Genomic DNA, 10,527 nt, shown 5'->3' on the forward strand with positions numbered 1-10,527 from the left:
CCTTCTGCCTTGTTGTTGCACCAACTTCAAGAAATGACTTTCACCTTACAGTCCAAGATGGCTATATGCCAGGCAGCAGCAGGGGGGGACATGCCCCCTCTCTTTAAGGAGATGTCTCAGAAACCAGGACCTAGCAAGAGGCTACATTGCCATAAGCTGCTGCAAGGGAGGCTGGGAAATGTGGTCTTTACTCTAGGTAGCTATATGTGTTGTTGAAATTCAGGGTTCTGTTACTAAAGAAGAAAGGGAGAATGGATATTGGGCTGATGACCCGGAGTCTCTGCCACAGGGTGTCTTGGTCTGGTGCTTGATCCTTTGTATATGTTATCTTATATGTGTTGGCCCCATAATCGCTGTCACTGGTTCCAGATAGTATGTACTGTCTCCTTTGCCACTTTTATGGTTTTAAATACCATATGTAGTGGCAGGATTCTGTTTTGGATTCTTTTGGCATATTGCCACCACCTAGTCTCAGTTGTGGCTGCTGGCATGTGACTTTCTGCTTAGACTGGGGTGGTGTGAACACAGGTGGGTGAGGTGGAGAGACAATAGGTGTCAGGAGCCTGTCTGGGGACAGGGTGGGGAATACTGCTGGTACCCCAGGGCAGCATTCCCTTTGTGGGCTGGGCCTTGGGTGTCAGGCAGGCCACGTGAATGGGCGTCCTGCAGGAATACTTCACTTTTCCCCTTGGAACATGGGGTGAGAAATGAGACTTAACATGCTAGAGGTAAAGTGGAAGCCCTGGAGTCTTCCTGGCCCTGTCACCATGTAAAGCAGGCATTGAGGGGTGTGGGGGGGAGCAACTGCAGAATCCAGGATCTGCCTTTTTACAGCCTTGGCAGTCAGAGGCTGCAGCAAAAAAATGTGCAGTTCAGGTTGCCCTGAGGGGCAGAATCAAAACTACAAGCAGACCCTCCACACAGCCGAGAAGGCCCTGCTCAGCTAGAGCCCAAGGACAGTCTCCAAAGATAAGTGTGCAGAGACTTAATTACCATTTACAGTTGTCCTGGCCTGACCTCTCTGCCTGCTTGCCTTTGTTTCTGAGCCTTATTATCCTCTGTTAATACTTACAGGCTCTAGTCTCCCCTCCAAGCCTAGGAGGACACTTAGCCACAAACATGACCTTCTACGTGTAGAAGGAGGCAGGTGGGAAGGACCTGTGGATCCTCAGGGCCCCCCTTCAGGATGCTGCTTGGCTTGGAGCAAGTCTGAGCGTGGAGGTTACATGCACAGCGTTCTTGCCCATGTGTGGGGAGGAGGATTCTTTCCCTGCAGAAACATCTGGAGTGACACTGAGGACATACTTTTATACACATTTACACGAGCCCCAGGGGATTCCCATGCCTGAGAGAACTGGCTAGATAGTTCCTATTACACATTTATTTCCTTGAAAGAGGTATTTTATATTCTACCCTGTAATTCAATTCCTTTGGCTCCCCACCCTGCTAAAAAGGAAAAGAACATACAGTCCAAACAATTTTTGAAAACCGAGTTTTTCCCCCTTCAAATAGTAAATGTGCACAATTCGTGCAGCTTTTATACACATCTGTAAGCTATGACTTGTTTATACCAGCCCTTACAAATTTTTAAAAATAAAGTATAATGTTTTTCGGTCTGTATACAATAGAATTTTCTTTTTATCAACCCCCCACATACAAATGTATTTCCCCTCTTTAGGGTGTAACTACATGTCTAAATAGTAATGTACACAATTGATGTATAGGAAGGACATGCATGTTTTACAGCAAACGCACCAAAAGGATGTATGAGACTTATGTTGATTCTTTAAAATACAGAAACTAATAACCTGCAGAGCTAGGAGAGGCCACCTAGGTTGGTTTGATCCTATTCCATGTTCTGGAGTTAACGGACTTGGGAATCATGGAATGAGAAAGTATTCTAGAGACAACATAATTCAGTCCTGCCATTTTATATGGGTCATAGAGGCTCAGGAGAAAAGTAAATTTCTCAAGCTGCTGACTTTTCCACAGCCCAGAGCTTGGACGCTGATTTCGGAAGGGCCCTTTCGGTTTTACCTCACAGTCACCTCTAGGCTGAAGCTGGAATTTTCCTTCTGGAGACGTTTGCATCCCAGCAGCCCATTGTGCCATACCCAGAGGCTTCAAGTACCAGAACTCCAGCCTCAGTCATCCTCAAGGACTTAGCTTCTTATAGGTAGGGGACCAGCAACTTTGGCCTGATCTGGGGGCTGGCTAGAAAGGCAGCCAGACCTACTGAATGAGAATATGCATTTTAATAAGATCCCCAGGTGATTTGCCTGTAGATTAAATTTGGGGGAGTTTCCATCGTGATGCAGTGGAAACGAAACGAATCCAACTAGGAACCATGAGGTTGCCGGTTCAACCCCTGGCCTTGCTCAGTGGGTTAAGGATCCAGTGTTGCTGTGAGCTGTGGTGTAAGTCACAGACCCAGCTCGGATCCTGCATTGCTGTGGCTGTGGCACAGGCCCACAGCTGTAGCTCCGATTAGACCCCTAGCCTGGGAACTTCCATATGCTGCAGGTGTGGCCATAAAAAGCAAAAAAAAAAAAAAAAAAAAAAAAAAAAAAAAAATTGGGGGAAGAATTGTTCCAGGCTTGTGTCTCTATGGCCAGATGGCCAGATTGTTTCCTTAAAGACCTATTTAATCATATTCTTCTAATGCATTAAGAACCCTGGTCATATACTAGACTTTGTAGGTGGAACTGGGAATTGAGATATTTAAAGCTGCTCCCCACGTTCCCCCCCCGCCCCCCACCCGGCCCCGACTAGCCCTCATGGGTCCATAAATTGGCTGTTTGAAAACGAGTGATAATAATGCTTTGGACTAATTTAGGATAGGTAAACTATGGAAACCAGCCAGCATTTCTCCCTGCTATCTTGTTTTTCTCAGAAAAACACAAAAGCCAAATCACAAAAGCTGTTTTTCTATTGACAGCATTGTCTATGATTACTTTGCTTTCATTGCTTCTCACTTGCTCCCAATTTGAGAAGATAAACTCTGCTTGAGTCTCAAATTTCCTCTTCCACTTCCCTCTGTTAATCAGGAGCTAACTGTCCCGTGGGCCTATTTATTCCATCCTGTCATCAGTCATCGTGTTGGTCTGGCTGCCTTTTCTGATAGTCCAATGATCACCAGGATTGATTTGGCTAATCTGGTTTGCTAAATTGCAAGTCTCCACCTATCTCATCATTCCATTAAAATCCCTCCTGAAATTGTGGTTTGGTCGGAGGGAGTAACATTTCTAGAGGAGTCAAGGCTAAGTCAATTGATGAACGCCATTTTTTAGAGTACAAAAAAACGCTTAACCACGGTTTCCAGCTCTGAATGTGTACTGGGTTGTTGTGTATCTTAGAGTGTAATCTAGTTCAGGGTTATTATCTTTGTTCTGAAGGGCTCCTCTTACGAGGGCAATGATACAGGGTGGGGCCAGTCAACAAAGTTTTTTTGTACTTAGAAAAGGCTGTTGACCCAAACCCTAGCGCCTCTCCTGGCTGTTCCCTGTTACCTCATGACAAGTGATGTTATCTGCCGAGTATTGGGCTAACCACTGACCACAGCATGGGCCTGGGCATTATTTGCTCAGATAATTTACTCCGCCTCTTCTTCTTCCTTTTTTTTTTTTTTTTTTTTTAAGTTAAATATGTGCAAGATGGGTCTGGCTGGGGCAGGATGGAGGTGGGGGGGTGATTATTTCACTAAGTACAATGAGTGCTTTTGCAGACTTTATGAGCTGTAGGCTTGCATTTTTGTTTTCTGACTTATTGTTCTCTGTTCTACAATTGTTCTATGAATTTGATAGTATATGGTTTCAGCCAAACATTTCTTACAAATTCTGCCAGGGTAAGGGGACGTTTGCAGACAAAACCCTTCCCAGGAACCTTCCTAAGTAAGCAGAACTTTAGCCCAGCCACTAGCCACTGCACTATCTCCTGGGGTGGGTGGGGGCTTCAGGTGCTCAATGCGCTCCCTCATTGGGCCCCAGCTCAGGTCATGTCAAGATACCTGGTCTCTCTGTGATGAGACACCTCCACCAGCAATTCTGCTACCAGCTTGGCAGCAGAAACACAGGTCAGACAGAAGCAGTGGGTTATGAACCAGGTCTGAGTGCTGAGAAATGAGGACGAAACTTACGGGGTCAGCTCCTTCAGGGGCTGTTAGGCCGATTCACCCCGAAATGGCATCCACATTCTCCTCAAGTAGTCTGCTTGGGTCATGCCCAGGGGATTTGCATGAGTATAGAGGTCACTGTCTCTGACAATTAAGCTTTAAAGTTAATTCCCAAGATAAATAGAGCAAATTGACACCACTTTGGTTGTAATTTTTCTTGCTTTCAAAACTCTCAAAGACAACAGTGAACCAGCTGCCAGACTTGGTTCCTGGAAATTCAAGAAACAGAGGCATTTTTATTTTCTACCTTTCTTAATGAGGTAATTTAGGGCCGTCAGAAACAGCAACAACAAAAAACCCATGTTAAAGTCTTAATTTTACAATTTTGCTTGCATTTCTGAGAGGACAGAGAATCTTTGTTTCTTTTTTTTTTTTAAGTTATATAAGTAGTGGTTTCTTTTTAAACTGGGATGGTACAGGGTTGTAATCTTTTTAATTCAGAACTTGCAGCAAGGAAGTGGGGCTTACTTGTGAGCTGTATTATTCAGTAACACACTCTGCATGAAACAAGGAAAGTAAATAACTGAACACATACTTTATAATTACACGCAGAGGGAATTCAAAAAGTTGCAATGGGGAGTGGAGTTGGGGGGCCTGGGGCAGCAGCTGCAGTTTCTGGCTTTTCCTTCACATGCTGCAGGCCTGGGAGGGACCTAGAGGTCCCAGCAGAAACCCCAGCAGAGAGGTGAGTTGAGGTGTACTGAGCGGAAAATGAAGGTTCTGTCACTCTGGGCCTCAGCTAGCAGGAAAATAATTAGGATTTATAGAATAAAATGGGAGCCTATGCAGAACTCCACAGATCTACTCCATGATTTCCTAAGTACTGTTCAGGACACCTCAAGATTTTAACTTTGCTGAGGAAAACAATTCCGCTGTCCAATAAGCTTGAGAAAGATCCATGCTGGATTCCCTATTGGACAATCAAAAGTTGTCATGTTGGCACAGCCAATGCTCTGACAGGTCCTACAAGAGAGACCTCTGTTTAATCTCCTCTTCTCATTCCCCTTTGATTGCTGAAGTTCCTTTTGGCAACAGTGGGCTGCAGGTTCTTGCTGACCAAGCACTTTCTGCTTTCCAAACTCATCCGGTCAATGACAGAGAAAATGGTCATAATTAATTCCGATTTTAAAGGTTGGATTCTATCACACTCAAAAAGGTGTAGGGATTTAATTATTCTCATTATCAATGTCAACTGAGAAGCTGTCATAATTTAATTGGAGTAACCTGATCTTTTAATTACCACGCTAGTACTCATCAGCTGGGTGACCTGGGCATTCGCTTAACCTTGGTTTCTCCAAGTTCACTGAACTTTGATTTAAAAATATTTTCCAGGAGTTCCCATTGTGGCTCAGCGGAAATGAACCTGACTAGTATCCATGAGGATGTGGGTTCGATCCCTGGCTTCGGTCAATGGGTTAAGGATCCAGCATTGCTGTGGCTGTGGATCCAATTGTACTCCTAGCCTAGGAACTTCCATATGCCACAACTGTGGCCCTAAAAAGCAAAAAAAAAAAAAATATATATATATATATATATATATATATTTTTTTTTTTTTTTTCCCAGCTCTAAAACTTGCTCACATATGGCAGTATTGATTAGAGGCTTTCTTTCAGAAGTTCATCCAGTTGTTAAACCCTTCCACTCATTCCAGCACATAATCTGTTCATTAGAAAAGTAATACCAGTGGGAGTTCCCGTCGTGGCGCAGTGGTTAACGAATCCAACTAGGAACCATGAGGTTTCGGGTTCGGTCCCTGCCCTTGCTCGGTAGGTTAACGATCCGGCGTTGCCGTGAGCTGTGGTGTAGGTTGCAGACACGGCTCGGATCCTGCGTTGCTGTGGCTCTGACTTAGGCCGGGGTCTATAGCTCCAATTCGACCCCTAGCCTGGGAACCTCCATATGCCACGGGAGTGGCCCAAAGAAATAGCAAAAAAAAAAAAAAAAAAAAAAAAAAAAAAAAAAAAAAGAAAGAAAAGTAATACCAGAGATTGAAGTCATTGGAAAACCAAAGATCAATGAGCACTTACTATGTGCCAGACACTAAGAGTTTCACTTGTATTGGCCCCAAGGCCAAACCATACCAAGGGCCACTTCTCTGTAAGCCCAGAAACCTAGAAAGGACACATTTAACTAGTCAAAAACGGAACAAGTATAAAACCTTCTGGCTGTTCCTGAAGGACCAACCAATCAACCCATCACCCAATCCCTCAAGCTTTTAAAAGGGAGCATGTAGGTGAATTTCGAAGCACAAGCATCTCAATTATCTTGCTTTTTAAAGTTTCACAGGTGTGTCCTTTTTGTATTCAACCAGGTTTCTACACGTTATTTGCAGTGAGCTATAAACCCAGGCATTGATAAAGCAGATCAAACATTTTCTCCTTGTGAGGTGATAGCCCCTCATTGCTTTAACTTTAGACCTCTCTCCAGGGGCCAGTGGACTCTATCTGGAGAGGGACAGTCAGTGTGTTTACAGATCATCAGTGAGGCAGGGCACACTGGGAAGGTGAGGACAGCTGGAGCCGTGGAATGCCACAGCAATTGTATCATAGGATGCCAACCTGTTTTTAATATCCTGACTCATCCCTTCTGCTCATCTTCCGCAGTCTTCCCAGGGTATATGGAATACCCTACAGACAAGCTTGTATTAGTCAGGACTCTTACCGGTAAATGACAAAAACCTGATTAACTGGCTTAAGCAATAAAGGGTGTTTCCTGGTCCCTGTAACTGAAAGGTCCATGGGTTGAGCAGCTTCAGGCACACCTAGATTCAGGAACTTAAGCCATATTATGAAAGCCTTTTTTCCATCTCTCTCTCTTTCTTTTTCTTTCTTCTATTCATGGTGTAAGGTCTCATTCTCCTTTACTGCAGACAACTCCCACCCTGAGACCTAGGAAGATGGTCATTTGTATCTCCAGTTTACATAAGCCTTATAGTTTATGTCTTTCCTTGCACATCAATAGCCTAAACTCTGGGACAAAACTGCCTACACAGTCTGTCTCTACCACCAAGCTGTGTGATATTAGATTACTCTGTCCTTATCTCAGTTTCTTTATCTGTAAAGGGGAGATAATTAGCATTGCCTTATTGAATTGATATGAGGAGTAAATGTATCTGAAGCATTTAGAGCAGCTCCTGGCACCTGGTAAGCCCTCAATAAATGCCAATAGTAGAAGACCTTCAATAGAAGAGTTAGTTCAGCAGGTGCCACATGCTGTCTCTGGATAAGTGCATGCAGGAGGAAGAATGCAGTAATCTGATTGGCCAGACCTGAGTCACATTTGCACCCTTGTGCACTGGGGAGGGCAGTACCCAAATCACATTGAGTCATAGCAAGGTCATTGCCAAATGAAGGACTGTCGGGCAGACAAATGTTATATGTCCACTACAGGGCCAACACCTGCTCTAAACCTGACCAGGACAGGAAAGAAACAGGCAGCCTCAATCCTGCCCTTCAGTGTGATTCGGAATGGAAGTTGGGTTACTAGTCACATTCAAAGGCTGAGCCTGGGGCCTTGATGTAGCCCTAAAGTGGAAGATTCATCACCCTCACTCTCTCAGAACTGAGCCCATCTAGGTATCTTGGTTTAGCTTGATAGCTGCTCAGTTACCCAGACTCGAACTCCCGGTCCTGTCTATAACCTGGGACATACTGTGAACTTCACGTTACTTGGCCATGGCCCTGACACAGCGTAGTCTGGATTCTGGTCCAGTGGCTGCTGTAGTTCACCCATGCTGCTACCCACTGGTGCTGCCTGGAACCTCTAGGTGCCTTGTCTTACCTACTGGTTTGGTCATTGCTCACCGACATGTAGTAATTTATTAGCCAACTACAGAACTGGTACTGACCACACCTCAGCTGGCTGCATCCCAAGACATTGTGTCTTAGATATCCAGAGGTCAATTTTCTCATGGTTCCACCTCTGTCCTGACCTTCTTCCTGCATGGCCCCCAATCCCAACATGTGCTGGCCCCCTATTTGAACAAGATCAGGCTCTACCTTATTTCTCAATGACCTTGCTCTTACAGCTGTATTTGCATGCTGTCTCCTCTCCTGGCCATTCTTTCAGGGCTCTGGCTCTTATTCAAAAACCTCTTCCCATGTCCCCATCCATATCACCGGGTAATATAATTAAAAATTTTTTCTCTTGAAGAGAGGGTTATTTTTCATGTCTTAGCCTAGGGCACTAGCCGGGAGGCAACATGAGGTGCAATAAACTTGAGACTCCATGAATGGCATCTTGGGTGGAGTGGAAAGTTCCAGATTCACTCTAGATGCATTAGCAGACAACCAGTTCTGTGGCTGGCTAATAAATTACATTTCTGTGTCAGCGAGTAGGTATTTATTTTACAATTAATGATTCCCCAAATACAAGAACTTCTAAAGAGCAGATAAAAGCAGCTGCAAATGTGATCTTGGAAGAAGTATCAAGAAAGGAAACACAAGCAGCCTGCAGAGTTCCAGCTGCTCTCCCCCCAGCGCTTGTCAGCGTTCTGATGGTCAGGCACATTTTGAAGTTGGAGGGCACATTTCCAACAGCTCCTGCCCTTATGCATGGATCTTGAAATATTACAGACATTCTGGTTCCTATCAAAATACTAGTCACTGTCACCAAAATTATTCATTTCCTCCTCATCCTCTGCTCTCCCTCTGGCCCCTCTTTTGGCATCTGCATCCTCCATCCTGATGCTTGAAGATGACAAATCCTAATTATGGGGAGGCTGTGACACCACATACTTTAATAACGAGCTGAGTGGAGCCAAGGTTAGCCTGTGATTTATGTGATCATTCTATTCACTGGGGCAAGCAAGGCTTTCTTAATCCCATACCTTTAATCCTCGCCTCCTCCAGACCAGTCACATTTCCATCTTATTGTTGCAGCTGCAGTCAGTTCCTTGAAACGAAACTGCAGTTTTCCAGGGATGGTAATTCCATCTTCCTGAGCTGATTCAAAGATTAAACAGAGTGCTTTAGAGACTGCATTCTCAGCAAGCAGCAAGGGCAATCAAAAAGTGGTGTTTGGGCCAACAACAATACACATTTCAGATGGAGGAAAAAAAAAATCCTTACAATGAGAGGCATTTAAATAAGTTCAGAATTTTGACATCGAAGGCTATGGATGCTGCCTGCTATAGCATAAAATGCTAAGGATTTTCTGTCACTATTTCCTCAAAACCTTCATCCCTCAGACAAATGAATGGGTGAAGCATTCAGTGCAGAGAGCAGTGTTCTCTCCAGTTCTGCTACCAATCCGCTCAATGACCTTGAGAGAGCCAGTGAATTTTTTGCAGAATATGCACGCAGCTCTCTAAATTTTCAATAAGTGTCCTTTCAGGTCTTGTGATACTACAAGTCTGGATGCTTTATTTTGTAGTTTTTAACTGAAAGACAAATGACTGCTATCCCTAAACCTGCCAGGAAAATTAGGATGATTGAGCCAAAAGAGGGATTAAAAACTCTGTCTTAAGGGATGGTCAGGAGAGTTTTGGCAGCCTGGTTGCACAGGGAGAAATCAGCATCTGATGGATGATGCTTTTTCGAGGGCATCTGCTCCATCCGGCCAATCTGCCCTCCTTGTGGTTACCCGGGAGAAGGTTGGGAGTTTGGCAACACTCTTGTCACTGCAGGGCAACCTACCAGAGGGAACTACTTTGAAAGATTAATCTGAGCACTTTCCTTGTCTTCTCCCTTGTCCTTCTCCACTGTATCAAATTCAGAGGATTTTGTCTTTGTCCTCTTCTTTCTTTCTTTTTCTTTCTTTCTTTCTTTCTTTCTTTCTTTCTTTCTTTCTTTCTTTCTTTCGGGCCACACGTGAGGCATGTGGAAGTTCCCAGGCTAGGGGCTGAATCGGAGCTGTAGCCACCAGCCTACGCTACAGCCACAGCAACGCCAGATCTGAGCCGAATCTGCGACCTACACCGCTGCTCATGGCAACGCTGGATCCTTGACCCACTAAGTGAGGCCAGGGATTGAACCTGCATCCTCATGGATACTAGTCGGGTTTGGTACTGCTGAGCCACAACCAGAACTCCCTGTCCTCCTCCTTCTGATTGGCATCACACAGTGTCATTGATCAGCAATAGTCCTGAGGCATTTAGGGCCATTCTTTAGGGGAACCTATCCCAGACTCCACTACCCTGTGGGAAGAGAAAGCTGGGTTTACTTCTGTTACCCTGAACTCTCACAATCTCTCATTGCACCTACAGCTTTCTACAGATCTGCTTCTGATAATGACTTTTCCTCTTTTTAGTCGTTTGACCTTGAGCCAGTAAATTAAACTCTTTGTTCTTCAGTTCTGGCTTTTATAAGGACTGTTGCCCACATGGTATGGTTTAAAGTTCTCATTCCCAAATATA

Source organism: Sus scrofa, chromosome 4 (genome assembly GCF_054392235.1).
Source record: "Sus scrofa isolate SSC_HxYL_T2T_F1_AM1 chromosome 4, Sscrofa_HxYL_maternal_Yorkshire_Landrace_v2.0, whole genome shotgun sequence".
Lineage (NCBI taxonomy): Eukaryota > Metazoa > Chordata > Mammalia > Artiodactyla > Suidae > Sus > Sus scrofa.